At 46.4% G+C, this 17193-nt stretch overlaps 1 long non-coding RNA gene across 19 annotated transcripts in view; it reads right to left on the reverse strand.

Annotated features, from left to right (window-relative positions):
• Positions 1-17193, reverse strand: part of LOC308180202 — a 272118-nt gene that overhangs the window by 30935 nt on the left and 223990 nt on the right. For 17 of the 19 annotated variants that reach the window (XR_013940809.1, XR_013940810.1, XR_013940811.1 and 14 more), the window contains 5 exons: positions 11274-11481; positions 9230-9376; positions 7030-7763; positions 5207-5337; positions 3692-4213 (listed from right to left, as the gene is read on the reverse strand). This is a non-coding gene — a long non-coding RNA (uncharacterized lncRNA). Of the gene's footprint in view, positions 1-1776; positions 1792-1872; positions 4214-5206; positions 5338-7029; positions 7764-9229; positions 9377-11273; positions 11482-17193 lie in introns of those variants that run through there. The other 2 variants (XR_013940827.1, XR_013940826.1) reach the window with 2 other exon arrangements.

Raw genomic sequence — 17193 nt, forward strand, 5'->3', positions numbered from 1 at the left:
CGAAATGACACGTGTTCAATCGGTCACCTGTGGGAACCACACAAATGGGAGGCGACGCAGGGCCACAACCGAGGACGATACAAACAGAATAAGAACACTACGAAATGCAAAGATTTCCCTTGGGCACAGGTGCAAGCAGGCTGCCCAGAGAAGCTGTGGATGCCCCATCCCTGAAGGTGTTCAAGGCCATGCTGGATGAGGCCCTGGGCAAGCTCACCTAGTGGATGGCATCTCTGCCACGGCAGGGGGCTGGGACTGGGTGGCCTTTAGGGTCCCTTCCAACCCCAGCCGTTCTGTGGTTCCGTGATTCTCTGATTTTGTGACTTAAGGAATCCAATTGAGTTCATCGAATTGTGGGAGATTGTTAGGGATTTTCCATCAAAATATTTGCAAAGAAGTATTCAGTTTCTATCAAAATCAAAAAAAAAAAAAATCAGCTGAAAAATATCGATGTTGCAGAAATTGCTTCCAATTTTCCTTTGGTGTAGACAGGTATAAGCCCTACTCTGAAGCCCGCGGGAGAGAATAATGTGCCCCAAAATATCATTATCATGAAATGAATTGCCATATCTGGAGGATCTTGAGTTAAAATAAAATTTGGAGCATTTTCACACTATCCTTCAACTATTTTGCAACAAAATTGAGTTTGTATTTAACTTTTCATGCTATCAATCCTATTGATCTATTGAAATATCATACTGGAACAAAATGCTGCAAGTGAATCAGATCTGCATTCTGTTTTAAATGTTAAATAAAAGCATTTCCCTAAAACCACAAACTTCCTGCTTGCTGGGGAATAACATAAAGCCTGCGGTGAAGCTGTCCTTGGGTATTTGTAAAGGTAAATAAGCAACAAAATATTTCATTAACAAAACGGTTGTGTAGAAAAAATATCAGTACATCAATCTCTTTGAGTTTATACATATTAAAAGAAAAAGCTTCCCGTAATGATTTTTGTTTTCTTATACTTTCCCATTAATTTTAACAGTTTTTAAATGAATGCAATAATGTACCAAAAGCTCCGGGCTTTTTGGTTCTAACAGAAACACTTTGCTGAAACCACAGAGTTTGCTCGCTTCTCATTTAAGGACAGACTTTTGGTTAAAGCCTAAGACTGGTGTTTAGAAGACAATTACTTGAATGGGCAAGATATATGGTTTGGGGCTCACATCTCTAACCCTATTATAGATCAGTTTTTAGTTTGTTTGCCAAAACAGATGTCACCTTTGAGCCTCAGTTTCCCCATAGCAGAAGGGAGGACATGGCACTGCTGTTACACAGCTGAAGCAGAGGCAACTTTGGGTAGATTTTATTCCTTGTGGGTTTGGAAAAGTGAGAGGACAGGGATTTATTCATGTTGTAGTCCAGTTTCGGCCAAGTCAAGCAGAAGTGCGGTCAGGGTGCTTTGACAAGGCTCCAGGCTGCAATATTGCTGGGGCTTCGAGCAGCACCAGGCTGGGTTCAGGAGCAGTAAGGGAAAGCATCAGCATGAACAGAGATAACAGCGTTCAAACACCCACTGCCTTCAGAGATTATTTTTTAAATTGCTGATCATGAGGAAAAATTATGGACCAAATTGTCTGCTTATGTAGCTCGTCTCAACTCCAACAGAGTTATCGTAGGAGATACTCCGACTGCAGCCAGAGCGCGCCCAGCTTTACATGTTCAAACAGCATGAGAATAGCTGAAAAAAATGCATGAGGTTTTTATAAATACATTCTGAATTCTTGTTTATGTGTCTTCTCTCTTTTACATCTTCAGGCTATGCTGGGGTATTTTTTTCAGCTTCACCTACAGAAAAAAAACACTGCATGTTTTCTTACACAAAAATGACTCTCCCTTAACTTACATTTCTAAGAAATAGGGATTCACCCAAAAGACCAAAGAAAGCTGGTACTGTCGGATAGTGGGGAGAAGGAATAGATAGTTGGGATTTTTCATAGGGGCAGTGATATGCAAGTACATTCCTATTAATCCTCAGCATCCTCATCCATCAGCTTTCCTCAGCTGCCTCTCACTGGCACTCCATTGTAAATGAATGCGAGTTGGAGATCTCTGTGATCCTATTGGCACTTTTCTTTCTCACAGTCTCAGGAGGGAGATGGATATTTAATGACTGAAATTCTCACTTTCATCAGCTGTAGGACCAGCCCAAATCAGAGACGTGGGCCTGGCAACCCCAGCCCCTCCATCATGCCATTGATTTGGTATTGTCCCACCACATTAAATTCATCAATAAAGAATTCAAAAGACCTTCCTCCCATCCTTTTTATTGTCATATAGGAACTGCATTATTCACATGTCCATATGTTTAAGCATAAACTGAACTTTATGATCACTTTATATCCTTTTTTTTTTTTTTAGTCAAGCAGTGTATCAATGAAGGCCATCATCATAAAAATATTGACCCAATTTGTACCTGGCATAAAATGCCATTGATTCAGTCGTGTTGTGGAATTTAGCTCACCACTATAAACATTTCCCACGAAGTCCTGTTCAACAAGTGCCTGGAAAACCTCCTTCCTCACATCTTACACAACTGTGGGGTAGGGCAAAGCCATTAGGACATTCTCCTTTACCATTTTCCTCGTTTTGAAGATGCTCAGCACAGCCCCTGTCATCCTGCTCACTCGCTCCGCACACCAGGGGTGGCTGAACATAACGCCAAGTGCTTCACCACATGCGAAGGCTGCAGAAAGTGGCTTTCTGTGTAGTTTTATCCCCAGTCACATTAATAATGACTAAGACTGGAGCTGCTCAGCCAACTCCAGAGCTGGACGGCTTTTCTGGATCGCGTTCAGCGCCTAACATGCCTGGCAACAGCATCCAGGTTTTAACTGTTGCGAGTGGAGGGGCTGCTTGCCTCGACTACTCCCACACAATGGTTTTGCTGCCACTGCTAATATTTGAACAATGTGTTTGCCAATTACGTTAATACAAACAAGTCCCCTGGATCCCAAGGAAAAGGCTGTGCAAACCCAAAGAGAAAGAGCTGCTGGCGGCCTGGCCGCTCTGCAGAGATCCGTGCCACGAGGCAGGCAGAGGCAAGACAAGACAGAGAGCCGAGCCCCCTGCCAGCGGGGACAGGCTGGAGCTGCAGTGTGGCTTAGCTTGGCTAAGTGATGGGTGACTCCCAGAATTAACACTGGGATGCAGACGGATGGGATATCAGAGATGGCTGGCTTGCAAAGTGCCCACAGGAGTCAAACACTGACTGCATTCCTTTGGTTTCTCCAGATATGTCCTTTCTTGAATAAATTTTGTCCAGGTGAAGCAGGAAGATATTTTGCATTTATTTGCCATCTCTAAGTGATCTGCTCTAGCTCTGAAGGTTGATGTCTTTTTGCTCTGCTTCAGCAGGTAAACTCCCCGGTGTGACTGAAAACACTGACACGGAGGCTCAGATCACATACTACATATATATATGCAAGAGGATGGAGGTCTCCAGCATCTTATTTATTGTCTGTATTCTTCAGCATCCACCTGGAAATTGTAGCTAAATACACATGCTCGCCTTTCTGCTGACTTGCCCTGGGATACAGGAAGCCGAGCACCTCCCGTGGTGAGATAACTGCTAGGACACAGCCCCGACCTTCCACTGCCACCTCAGCCCTAGCAGTCTCCACTTAATAACCTCATCATTAGTGCACTGCAGCCCTTCCAGCACTGGCACACACACAGGCGTACTCACATGCAGGTCCTCACACTGGAAATTGGCGTGGACCTGGTCTTGTGAAACAGGAAACACCGCACAGCTGGTTTAAGAGCCTCTAAAAGTCCCATTTGGAGCTCTTCAGGAGCTAAGCCTCATCACCGCAGCGCACAGATCTGCTCATAAAGCTGTCACCGTGAATTGCCATCCCCTGCCCAGGTTATGATGATGATGAGGAGGAGGGCAGCCTTCCCCTGGGCAGCTGGGGCTGCTGCTAGCACCCCTTCCACCCCCAGCCAGCACTGCCAGCTGCCCTGCAGCAGCACAAAACCCTCCTGCTGCCCCGAAGTCCGTGGTTCTCCCGCTCTTGTTTCAGCTCCAAATGCCCATCTGTCTCCAGCCATTTCCTAAACGATGCCCGAGCAGCCTCCATTTGTTTCCTTCTGAACCTGCTCCAGTGTTGTGGGTTTGAAAGCTCACTCCAGCCTGGCCATTATTGGCTTTGCCTTCCACTTAGGAGCAACTGTGAAAAACAGGAGCAGGGAGAGGCGAGCGAGAGTCCTGAGAAAGAATAAACAAATTAAATGCCAGCTGAGCTCTGAAAGGCATTTTCTAGACCAAATAGAAAACACAGCTTGCCCTTTCATTTTAGATCAGAAATAGGTGGCTGTTGCTTTTCTTTGGCTTTTTTTTTTTCCTTGTTGTTATTTTAATGAGTCATCCTTAAGGAACTCAGAAAGGTGGCTGTGGAAGGAATGGATGGAGGTGAAATTCGAGCAAAGTGCCAAAGTGACAGGAAGAGAGCACCAAGGCCTGGCTGCTGTCCCTGCCCATGGCATTGCTCCCCCCTCATGGGAATTCTTCATGCCAGGGTTTCCCCTTGGCTGGCCGCTCCTCGCTCTGTAAATCAATCCCGCATCCCAGAGCTGCAGTCCTACATCCCTTACCCTTCTTTTCTGCCTCAGGCCACTGCTTCTGCCTCTCTCTGGCATCTCTGTGTAGCTTTTCCTCCTTCCGAACCCCCGGTGCCAACCATTCTCTGAGCCCCTGTGGTGCCCTATTCCCTACCCACCCCTTTTCTGTTTACCAGCCACGGGTTAGGCGGTTTTGCCTTTGCAGCCAGGCCCCTCAGACATTCCCTCTGATTCCTCCTTTAATGCCCAAACTCTCTTTTCTCTCCTTGTAACGGTTTCATCCCTACTGATGTCTCACACGGCAGCCCTTCACCTTCAGCCCATCTCCTCCCTTTGCTGGAGCTTTCCCCTTTTAGCCGTTCAACTGCAGACTTTGCTATACTCAGGAGTAACAGCAGCTCGGAGACACTCTCCTGCTTCAGGTTCCCCGGGGTTTGCTGGCATTACATGCACCATCACACCCAGCTTCTCCCTCCAGATCTCACTGAAGGCACCTCCTGGGCGACCTGTGGCCAGCTTTGCCCTCACAGGCACCACCCAGGCTGTGCCCTGTGGCCCCCGCACATGAAGAAGGGAATTTCTTCCTTCAGCCAGCTCCTGAAGCACAAGATTAGAGGAGGTGGAAGCTCTAAAAACTCACCTGCAGGAGAACTGCAGGCAAAAGCCAGCCCAGGTCAGGAGATGCCTGGCACGCACCAGCTGCAGGGGCAGGAGTCAGACAAGTGTCCGTGGGAGGATGGCGAAGAAATGCACTGACGGGCGGGTAGGCAGCTAGATATGGATACACAGACACATCAATAGATTCAGATAAATAAAAATGATTTGCAGATTCTCTTCCTTTCTCCCACATTTTGCGTCAATACTTTTTTTTGTGTGTGTGTGTGTGTGTGTATGGGGGGTGGGAAGGGCTGTGCATCTGCAGTCAGAGCTACAGCAACATCTCAGCAGCCTGTGCCAGAGCTCTCCGAAGGCTCACAAAGCCCACCTGTGCTTCAGGACCTTCATCTCCACTCTCCTTTCCTACGGATCTCTAACCCCCTGAGTGCAATAGGCTGCTATACAGAAGGGTGTTTCGATAGACCTTGCTCATTAGGAATATATTGAATGCCACTAATAAGACCTCTATGAAAGTCTATAGTGAGAGCAATTAATTCACACCAATATAAAATCAGTAGCAGCTTGCTTGAGAGCAGAGTACATGGAAGAGGATCAGGGTTTCCTGTAGATTTAATTAGGAATTCTCCTGATTAAAATCTGATTTATATTTCTCCAACGGGGTGTTTCCTCAAGGGGTAAATAACCTGCCATGATTTCCTTACTTTGTGTTTCCCCATAATCCCTGGTACTGGGAGGGGAAGGGAAGAAGGTGTCCGCTTTCACACTTAAGGATTGAGAACGGGAAAAGAGAGTAAACAGTAAAGAAAATAAAGACATGGTGAAGAAATCTGTGAAATGAGCTGATTCCTGTGTCCTGCCTGCAACTACAGGACACCTTGTGCTCTCTTGCTGCTGGTAGGAGACCAGCCAGGCACCGCTGTGATTTAGCAGGGCTCGTTTCTGCATCCTTAACATTCAGAGCCTTGTGGATGGCTGCAAAGCTCCTCGAGAGCCCAGTGGAACATTTAAAAGAGGAGTCGCGGCATTTTCTTTTTAAAGAGCTGTTCTGTCTCCAGCTAAAGTGCTGTTGTAGCTCACTTCTGGGAGGCAGAAGCCTTCTCTGGCTGCGCGACTCCGCTACTTCAGACTGGAGTCCTTGGGGAACCATCACAAACATGCTGTTGAGACAGCCTAATAACCCAGGCAGCCTCTCGGCAGCCCTCGTGCTGCCTGGCAAGGGGATGGGACAGGCACTGCCGGGATGAAACACACCGTGTCCCACTGCCACTGCCCTGGGGTGGTCTCTTCTTGTCCTCCCCTCCGGGAAATCTCCGAACTGGACACCAGCAGAAAGTTATTTCTCCTGCCCCCCGGCACGAATTAGTGAGCCCTTGAGCAGAGCCACCTTGCAGACATTTTGCATTCAAGCAGCAGGCAAGGGAGCTTCCCTGCCCCGTGCTGCCGTTAGGTTTGGTGGCACCTGGGGAAGCTCCTTGGCTTGTCATTGATTCCCCGCAGCCCCCTGGCCAGATCCTGCACCGCGCGCGACGACTCTGCCAGGTCTCAGCAGCAGCAGCGCATCAGACCGGGTGTCTCTCTAGAGATCTGAGATGCTTTCCATGAAAAACACCCACACATTAAATTTCGCTGTGGGCTTATTATCTGCTGCGTGACGTTTTGTGACAGTCGGCTTCCACAGCCCATTTCTGACCTCCTTCAAGTCGCTAACCAAAACAGATGGCCTTCTTACGGGGACTGCAGTCCCGGGCTTCCCTTTGCAGGAACACTAGCACATAGACAGAATGGGGGGAAGAAAAAAGTATATATACATAAAAAAAAAATCCTCAAGACTTTCACTCTACTAACCATAGCAACAGCATGATCTTAACACTGTAATCTTTGTCCTCCTCCCTTCGCTTCTTCTGCTGGGGAACAGATCCCTCGCGGTGCTGTGTGCGAGCTCAGGACCACTCGTGTGCCAGCTCACTATGGCTGCTTCCAACTTTGGAGGGACTTTCATGGCATTGCTTGGTATTCTGAAAAAACCCAGCCCTTGCAGTCACGATAGTTTGTACAGATCAAATCGATTTTTCTCTTCTAAATATATTAATATTTCATTTCTTGTAAACATGATTCTTGGGGGCCTGCAATTTGAAAACAAAAATTAGTAAGGAAATTTAAACAGTCAAGGAGACAAAGCAGAAATGCACACAAACACCCATTCATTACTAATCTCTCCCATAAAATATCATCATCCTTACAATGAGCTCTTGATTTTGGTGAATCTGCCACCTGATTATTGGGGCTGGCAGTGCAACTACCTATTGTGAACAGTTGAGCTTACTCACAACAGTAAATGCTAGATGTGATTTATTAATTAATTAAGATTAATTGGCAGCATGGTGTCACAGCCCAAACAATGGGCTTGTCCAAGACACCTACCTCCCAGAGCCTCTCGAACTCCGTGGGCCTGGCAGTGAACACGAGGGCCAGGAGATCTTCAGGCAGGGCACCAGCAGGAAGGGGTCAGCATCTCACGAGCATCATCTTCTCATGGGGCTGGCAGAATTAAGGCATGGCAGTGTCAGGAGCCAGCAACCCTGGAGAAAGCAAGGTAGACATCATGATATCGAGCCACCTTTTACCCTCTGGTAATAATTAATTAGTCACTCAAAACTAGGTTTCATCTCTTGGCTTTCTGTCCGTAGGAAGCCTCTATGTTAGCCCCATTTCTGTACTCATAATCACTCTCTAATCCTAAATAAACATGCAGGTAAATGCTAACATCCATCAAATGACCACACAATGTGAAAATCCATTGCAGGGTGTGTGTTTTTTTAACAGTGCCATTGGATAAATTAAACAGGTAGCGGAGCAGTAACCTTGAGATAAATGATTAGGTGGCTTTATTTTTTATTTGGAAAAAAAAAAAAAGATGACACAGTTTTATCATATTTATAATAAAAGTCATTGACATAATAAAACACTCCCATCACATCAGTATTCATTTCTGCAAATAGAGCGCTGACGTTTTATAATATTAACATGTGTTATAAATGTCACTGATATATTAAGATTTTCAGTCTCTCTAACCAAAAATGTAGAGAGATGAGTGAGGAAGAGATGACTAATTCTAAGAGATTAAAGAGAACATTTTCTCATGCAATTAAATCATCTTCTGGTGATTGTGAGCCGAGGGAAACATAGAAAAGTCCAGCTCTGTGACTGCAGATTTTACCACCAGCGTGGTGATGACCTGGGGCACCGAGTAATTGGCGCGTTAGGAAAACTTCGGTATGTTGGGAAACGCTGGAGCTGGCGAGCTGCTGGGCTGCCCACGTGCTGCGTGGTACCACAGGTACCTCTGCTGGGGCAGCTTAGACTGCCCCAAAACTCGATGGGTGTCTTTGGGAGACTGGGTCCAGGCACACAGGGCTTGGAGCAGGAGATCTTCCTCCCATCTGCTGGTGTGCAGAGCCAGCGTTCAAGGGGGGGATGCAAACAGCCGCTGGGGCTGAGTGGTCAACGGGATGTCTCCTGCTCCTGGGAGAGCCACTCTCTGACCAAGCTCTTCCTCCAGCTTTGTGGAAGAGTTCAGCTCACAAATAGCAACATGAAAAGACATATGGCAGGGAGATGCAGGGCCAGGATAAGGTCTGCACTGCAACAAAACCCCAAGGGACAAGTTGTCAACAGGGCTAGACCCAGGAATGTGAGCTGGTAATGACTAAGTGATAAACAATTTACGTACAGTTAAACAAGCAAGGAATGAAAGAGTCCCTTGACACCATGACTAATTCTTTCTAATAAAAACCTCTCTGAATTTCCAGGGTCCCATCAAGCTTATAGATCCTATCAGGCACTGGGCTTACAGCGGAGCTCTGTGCAAGCCAACACTTCTGTTTAGCTGCTGTTCAGCTCAAAACCAGCAACCTCCAGGAGGAAATCCAGAATGAAAGATATCAAGGAGCCCCTTGCTCTTCAGGTTTGAACCTCCTGCATTATCCAATCTGAGAATTTCATCCCATGATTTTTGTATTACATCCATAACTTCTGGCTTCCTCACCATTTTTACCAGAAGGAGCTGTCTTGTCTTCCGTGCACGGTCAACCCAGAACTGGTACGCCAGCAGTCTGTGAGTCAGCTGTGGGGACTTTTTGTCTTTTAATGAACAGTTGAAGCAGTGCGGCACCTGAAACGCATTCCCTCCCAGCTGTTTAAATGACACATCGATATTAATTATTTTCCCTCCTACATGGAGATAACATATTTATACAATAGGTCATTTCCCTAAGAAGCTTGCAATCTCATTAGACAAAAGGTGAAAAAAGAAATAAAAAGCCAGGAGCAAGCGGCCAAGGGGCTGCCCCAGCATCACACAGGCTGTCATCACGAGGGGGGCTGCAAATGGGTCTGCTGAGGATTTCTGAATTTCTTTCTGAATTTCAGGTCTTCCTGAATTTCAGGATAACCGTTCCTTCGGCTGTCAAGATCTGGTTGCATCAATGCACCGCATTTCTCCCTCCAAACAAAAAGGCACTGACTGCAAAGGATTAGGAGAAAGGAAGCAAATCTATACCTCATTTTTCTATAGCTCTATCTGTTGATATATCCATACGTCCATACCTAGCTGCCTATCAATAGCATACCTTCCTCTTCTCCACTGAGATGTAGACATCTTCGGGATGTTTTCATCAGCTCCCCAAACAAGTGCCACAGAGATTGCCAAATTTCAATTCACAGGGGAGAAAATGTGTGTACTTAATACTATTCATTTATATTCTGGGAAACGGCACTTGTGTAATTATGCCTGAATAGCTACAGGGGTAGGGAAGGCCTAAATAAATGCATTCGTAGACAATTGGAGTAACAAGTTTTAATTAGGTTTTTACCTTCTTCCAGCTCCATTTTGCCAGTGTTGCAACTCATGGGCTGGGAAATAAACCTGGTAAACACGGTCTATAAACACCTGGCTGACCTTCAGCAGTTGCCTCCTCAGTTACTGCAGAAGCATTTGTTTAAGGGTAATTCGATCATGGGAACCCTCCTGAGGTTACTGCTGCTACAGGTCTGCAGCGGGGTCTGGCAGGGTTTATTTGTGTCACTTGTCAGGGTTTCCTCTCCTGGGAGCCCCAATTACCGCGGCGTCGGGGAGGTATAAATTTAAATCTCCAGGCTCCGCGCGTCTCTGCGGATGAACTCATCGGTGCCTACGAGAACCGTTTCCCTTATAAAACATCATGTAAAACGACAGAGACCTTGGGCCGCTGAGAGCAGGAAAAAACAATAAACATCACGCAGAGAGGAAATGAATCTCCCTCCCTTTCGGAGGGGGATTTTTGGAGCCTTTCCTTTTGGCTCCGTCGCATGCTCACGGCGAGGGTTTGGATTGCAGGGGCTGCCTGGGCCAGGGGTGGGAGAGGGAGGGAGAAGCAAAGGCAGCAGAAATGGAGATTTTGTACTTACTAAAGCAAGTTATTTTTCAGCCTGCGCTCAGCTCTAAAGTTCACCACTGAATTATTAAGCGTGGCAGTCTTAGAATCTGCTTCAGCAAATAACAGCTATATTTCTTTGGGAGAGCACAGGAGCCCAAACCTCGGGGCTGGGTGGAAAGCAGAGCAACTCCACCAACAAGGACTGGGCCCAGCCACTTTTACACCATCACGGGAGGTGGTCTGTGGTCCCGAGTTCTGCACTTTGTCCCTGCCCTTCCCCACGGAGGGCTGCTCGCTTCTTGTCTCAGCCTGGCTGCCCCACAGCAGTGGGGAAAATGCTGTGCTCTTGTAGCAGGCGGAAGAGATGAGAGGGTCTGCACCCCTCCTTCTCTAAAGCAAAGATGAGGATAAATGCACTGATGCAAAAAAAAAGAAAAAAGCGATGTAGGTAATCTCACACTTACCTAGGTGTTGCCAAAAATTCCTGGTTTGTAAATACTTAGAAAACAACCAAACGTGCACGCTCCTGTGCAAGTGATGGAGGGGCAAAAGTCATCTTCCCGCTCTTACCCACAACTTGCACCCAGGTTAAACAAGTCACTGCTTATGATGGACCCCCAGGGATCTCTACAGTCATCCCTCTGTGGATTCTTTGACTGCAAGTGGAATACGTACCATTGCTGACCTGCAAGAGTACGAGCCCAAGGTTGCAGCATGGCTCCACCACCGAAATGAGGGCAGGGCCCAGAGCTGCTATTCCAGACCAGCTGCAGACTCAGGCCAGCATCACTGAGACGGTGTTTGTCCCGCGCTGGGAAGATTCCTCTTTTTACTGAAGACTTTATTATGTTTTTAGATGATAGCTTAGATTCGGGAGCGCAAGCTGTATTGTACAAACAGAGAAGCTGACTCAATGAGACACCCCAGACAGCCCAGCCCAGCCCCTTCAAATGCACCGCGCAGATGATCACTTTTCCTACAAGATTAAAAACTGCAGCAACATGAAGGGTTAGTATGTTTCACAACGAATTCTGATTTATCAAACATGATTAGTGGATTATGAATATGGATGTGACTTCTAAAAACAAAAGAAAGTTCATGCGGTTCATCTTTCTTTAAAAGATTAATTTAAACTCAAGGAGCATTAGCAACAACACAAATATATCGTGTGTAAGATCGGGAAATACAAAAAGGAAGGAACTGAGACTGAGGGAAGAGAAAAACAGGAAAAATCAGGAGGATTTTTCTCAAACTCAAGTAGGATAGAGTATGTCCAGGGATTTATTGTAGCCTTGCATAGTAAATGCAGTTTTAGGATGCAAAAGAGTTGTCTAGAATATATTATGACTTCTGTTATTAACCCTTCTGCTTCAAGTCACTCCCAGAAACCTGGTGCTCCAGAGAGAGATCCCGAAAGCTGAGGATGTCGGGGATTTTGCTCTATCCCAGCCATACTATTTGTCTTTCTCCTGTTTTCCCCAGACACAGCCCTCAAGGTTTGGCACCGGTTCCCAGCTGCAGGAACCGTTCTGGAGGTTCTTTATCACAGCAGGCTTCCCAGAGGCCAGCAATCTTCCCCCAGCTGGTTAAGCCGGCTTTATAGCCGTGTTACGTTTGAAGAAGTGGGTAAAGGAGTAATTAGGGGCCAAGAGAAGGCCCAGTGCAGGTCTAGCAGGACTGCCTGGAGAGAAGAAAACTGTTTTCAGAGCATGGAGCTGAATGCAAAGCACAAGGTTGTACGATGAGGTCTGGTGACAGCGATGAACACATCTCAGAGCTGGCTGCAAACTCATCAAGGCATGCTTGGACATCTAAGATCCTGCGTGTTGTAGAGGTGACCTCCAGCTGCACCCAAAGCCCAAATCCCAGGTCTTCTGCCTGAAAGGACCATGACTCTTGTCTTCAGGACAACTTTCGGGTGCTCCTCATAAAGAGCCCAAAGAGCCAGTGATGGGGTTTCCATGCTGCGGACCAGAGGGAAGAGCTACTCCTCTGCTGTGAGGGCCTTCTACCTCCAAGCCATGCAATATTTATGGAGACAGCACTCTGTCTAAGCATACAAGGTCTCCTGTGCTCATCACCATGGTATCTGAGAGTCTCATTTATTATAGAAACAAACAACTCACTTCAGAAACGAGTTAAGGTTGCTAAGTGACAACAATGTACTTACTTATCACATCATTTGCAAAACCCTCACACTTAAAAGCAAGGAAATGAATGATTAAGGACTCCTGAAACCCTATACTGCCCACATAATAAAAATTTATTTTTAAGTTGAGTACAAAGAAGTGCACTTTTTATTTTGGCAAAACAACTGTATGCTTAACCTGTGAATTATTTCCTTTTTTTTTCCTCCTCTTTTATTTGATATTTTTATTGTGTTAAACTTGATGTACAAACATCTTAATTTAAGGAATATTCATAAGTAGAAAATACGATTAGTTAGTTAAAGTAATTCCAAGTACCATTACTATGGGGTAATACTGCATTTGTGATAGGCAAATACGTGTAAATTTTTACAGAAAATAATAAATTTCCATAATACTATTCTTTTGTTAATCAACATTACTTTCATATGTGTATTCCTTTTTTTAAATTATTTTTAGAAAAGCTTTGGTTTCTGTTAAATTCTAGAAATACTCATCTCTCTTGGGTCACTGTTAAGATTAGTGAGGTGTCTTATGACACATTTCACTGTATTTGTCAAAACAATTTAGGTAAAATCCAAATTAATCTAAAGTCGAGGAGAATTTTGACATTGTCTTCAGATGGGCCAGGTTTTCACCTTTTATATGTTTTCTATAGGCAATAAAAGATGTATGATGCTTTTAATTATTAATCTCCTGGCTTTTAAGCGCTTGGGCTTGGTACCTAATGCAACGGGGGCAAGTGGTGCTGAGGGAGTAGTGCTGTTACTTAATTGTGATTTGTTTGAGAAACAAAACCGCTGCTTGTTTCAGGTTTTCCTAGATCACTCGGATGTTTATTTTCTGTGTTTTAATCTTTAATTTTAGCGTGGATAAATTGGGGTGCAGGGCTTCCTTCACTTGCAGTACACCAGGGCTATGTAGCAAAGAAAGACATGAATCTACATCACTGGAGGCACCTGCCAGGTACTGGGATATCTCCACGGGGGACACGTCCCAAGTCCAGACCCTCGGTGGTGACAGATCTGGGGGCTGCTCTCTGAGCTATGCAGTAGCCCATATTACAAAGAAGCCAGCATGTAGAAGATAGGGTGTTTTTTCCAAAGCACTCTCCATCCCTTGTCCGTGCCCTGCGGTGCACGCATGGAGAGTTTCTAAAGGACTCGGGGCTCATCGAGCTGTGCTCTCTTGAAAAATGTGGCCACTCACATCGGGGCCTAAATGGGCGCTGGGTAATGTTGCTTCGGTTGCTGGAAGAATTAGTCAATGACAAAAGAGCAGTCACAGCAGCTCTTCTCCATTAGCTTCCTCTTTCTTTCAACAATATCAATTATGGAAGCTGTAGCCCAAGGTTCCAAATAATAGCTATTTTTCTACAATGTTACTATTTTTGCACATAAAAATGCCTTTTGCATGAACCACTGTCAAGGTCTAATCTAATCTATTTATCTGTATTTACAAGGCACTTATCTACTGTAGTATCTAAGTGCTCCACATAGATAAACAGACAACACTGTCATCCAAATACAGCATTGTTTCAGTACTTCGCATCCCTCTGAAAAATCTTGTGGGCTAAAATCTTGCCTCTTGGATCCCAGGGAGAATGGCACGCATGATGAGGACCATGGTCAGGCAGGGACTGGCAAAAACACTATGGGCCAAAATCTGCTGGCAAAGGTCTTGTTGATGTCAGCGGATAGGAAGCCAGCAGATTTTAAGCTGGGTAACGAGTTGGGCTGGTACAGCAGAGGTCTGTGCTCAGTACCACTGTTTACAACACCTGTATGTATATGGCCTGGCCTCCCCTTGCTGTCACCTTCTCAGCACAGGTAGTGTCCCCGTGCTGTCCCTTCTGGGTGCATGCACACTTACAGGACAGCCGTTTCTTGAGAGAGGTCCTGGGCTCCTCCAGCAGGGGTTTGCTCCAGTGGGGAAAGAAATCCCGGCTGCCTATCTGCCCTACAGCTGCCCTACAGCTCCCTGCAGCTGCGTAGTGCTCATGGTGCAAACCAGTCGAATGGGGGTGTCGAGAGGCAGGAGACCTTTTCTCCATTAACACCAGTGACAGGACCCGCGGGAACGGGGTTAAGCTGAGGCAGGGGAAATTTAGGCTCGACATCAGGAGGGGGTTCTTCACAGAGAGGGTGGTTGCACACTGGAACAGGCTCCCCAGGGAAGTGGTCACTGCACCGAGCCTGTCTGAATTTAAGAAGAGATTGGACTGTGCACTTAGTCACATGGTCTGAACTTTTGGGTAGACCTGTGCGGTATCAAGAGTTGGACTTGATGATCCTTAAGGGTCCCTTCCAACTCAGGATATTCTATGATTCTATGATTCTATGAAACCTTCCCTGAAAAGAGAAAGGGCTTTCTCAGCTGCTAGGTCATGAAGAAATATTCCTTGAGGAAGGCGCGAACTTTTCATTGCATCTTGGACGGGCAACAGAAAAGGGAGATGAGGAAGAGGGCAACAGATCCCCATCCCTCTGCTCAGGGAGTGCACAAGCAGCAGGCTCTGAGCCGCTGCCTCTTGAAGAGGTTCTCCAGGGCTCTGCATGGAGCACTTCAGGGTTTGCCTCTGCTTTGCTTAGCCCTGCTGTAATTCAACAGACTCAGTATCCAAACAAACAAGGATTTAGCTAAATCATAAACAAAGCCAGCACCCGCAAACTCCCCTTTCTCCTTCCAAAGGATTTGCCTGGTTTGTATTTTCAGGATTAGATCTGCCTCTGTTGAGTAGCTATGGAATAAAATGGAGAGCGACGTGTCTCGTTCGTCAGCATCTCCCTCCTGTCCTATGCACTCCCCTACCACAGCCAGCAGTTTCAAGCGAGACTATGTGATATGGTTGGACAAGAGAGAGGGAAAAGTGGAGAGAAAATATCAGCCCCTAACACAGCAGTAGATAGATATATTGTTAACACTAAACCAGAATAAATTTCTAGTTCTCCCTTTCCTTCATCCTTAATTTCCCTAAATGAGACACTTTCTGTGATGAATGCTCCCCAGGCAATATAAAACCAGATTTTCCTCTGATTTTGGCTGGCTGGGTCAGGCCAAAACTGCCTGCGAAAGCCCATACATCACAGGGCAGGGAGAGGTGATGGAGGAGCTGGACAGCACAGCGGGAAAATGAAACCCTGCATACAGAAAAGAGGAAACGAATGGGTTTTGGTAGAGGAGAGATAAGGATAATTCCACCGCCAAATTTCTCATGAGAGGTGGCGTTGTGTGGGAGAGAGGAAGAATTGCTTAGCGAGGGGTGGAGGAAAAAGAGGTTATTAAAAACAAACACGGGGAGCCTCGTCCTCGAAATGCAGGTACCCAGACCCAGCTGAAAGCGGAGGTAGGTTTCTCTGCCGTGAGAGAGGGCTCTGTTCGGAGCAGCTGTCACTGCGATCTCCTAATTGGAAATAATTGGGATTAGTCTCAAACCACAAAGCCCTGAATTAGCCGCCGCAGCCTCCACCAGGAAGCATCTGTCGCCATCTCCAATGGCAACAGTTCAGCCCCCACCGCCTCCAGCCGGTGGTGCCTGCTCCACCCCAAGCACCCCATGGCTGCGGGACCATGGGTGGCCTGGAGAGCCGAGGCCACCCTTGGGTGCTGGGGACAAGCCAGGGGATGCAGGGGACGGAGGGAGGACGGGGGAGAGGCGGCTCATTGAGGCAGCATCACGCCACGGAGGGCCCTGGGAAAACTTGATGGAATTAGGGCTTTTTGCTGCTTACGCTAACGGCTCCTTTGTGCTGCTCGTGTGCTGGTGTATAATTAAGATGGGATTTATTTATTTGTTTTTGTTTTTACGTTACAAGGGAGAATGGGGGGAATTGCGGCAATAGGAAAAACAGATTATGAGATGGTTGGAGCTGTTTTGGATGGGTTTGCTTGGTTGGTTGGCTGATTTGGGGTGGCGGGGGGCACCAGGAACAAACAATTGAGGAAGTCAGTTGAAAATACTTGGAGCTGAAAAGGCAAGATTACATAGACATCACTCTGGGGAGAAGTGTGAGAAGACTATCAGATTAATTGATTACTGCAAAATGTCTTAGGCTAGGTGTAGTGCTATGCGCTGTCTTCCCTTCTGCCTGTTCCAGGCTTCCTTCTGTCCATCCACCAAGGTACTGAAGCCCTAAAACTGGTGATTGCAGACAGTGCATAAAATAATTTTTATTGCTGGAAAGAGATACAGAGTTAACAGATGCTTTTAAAGCACATTCATCCTAACCTAGGTGCCTTGGAGCCATTTTCGTTCTAGTATTGCACTTAGAGGTTTTTTCATCCTGGAACGTGGGAGACTGAAGAGACCACGGGGAAGTCTGATGCATCTTGATTACAAATTGGACCAAATTGTCTGGGTACTCTGCGCCTGGGGCAAGTGCTGCAACGAAGCTGGAAAACACTGGGAAAAACTGCTTCCCCTCTCTGAGATCTGCATGATGCTGGGC

The sequence above is a fragment of the Anser brachyrhynchus genome (assembly GCF_964034855.1).
Source record: "Anser brachyrhynchus genome assembly, chromosome: 19".
NCBI classification, from domain to species: domain Eukaryota; kingdom Metazoa; phylum Chordata; class Aves; order Anseriformes; family Anatidae; genus Anser; species Anser brachyrhynchus.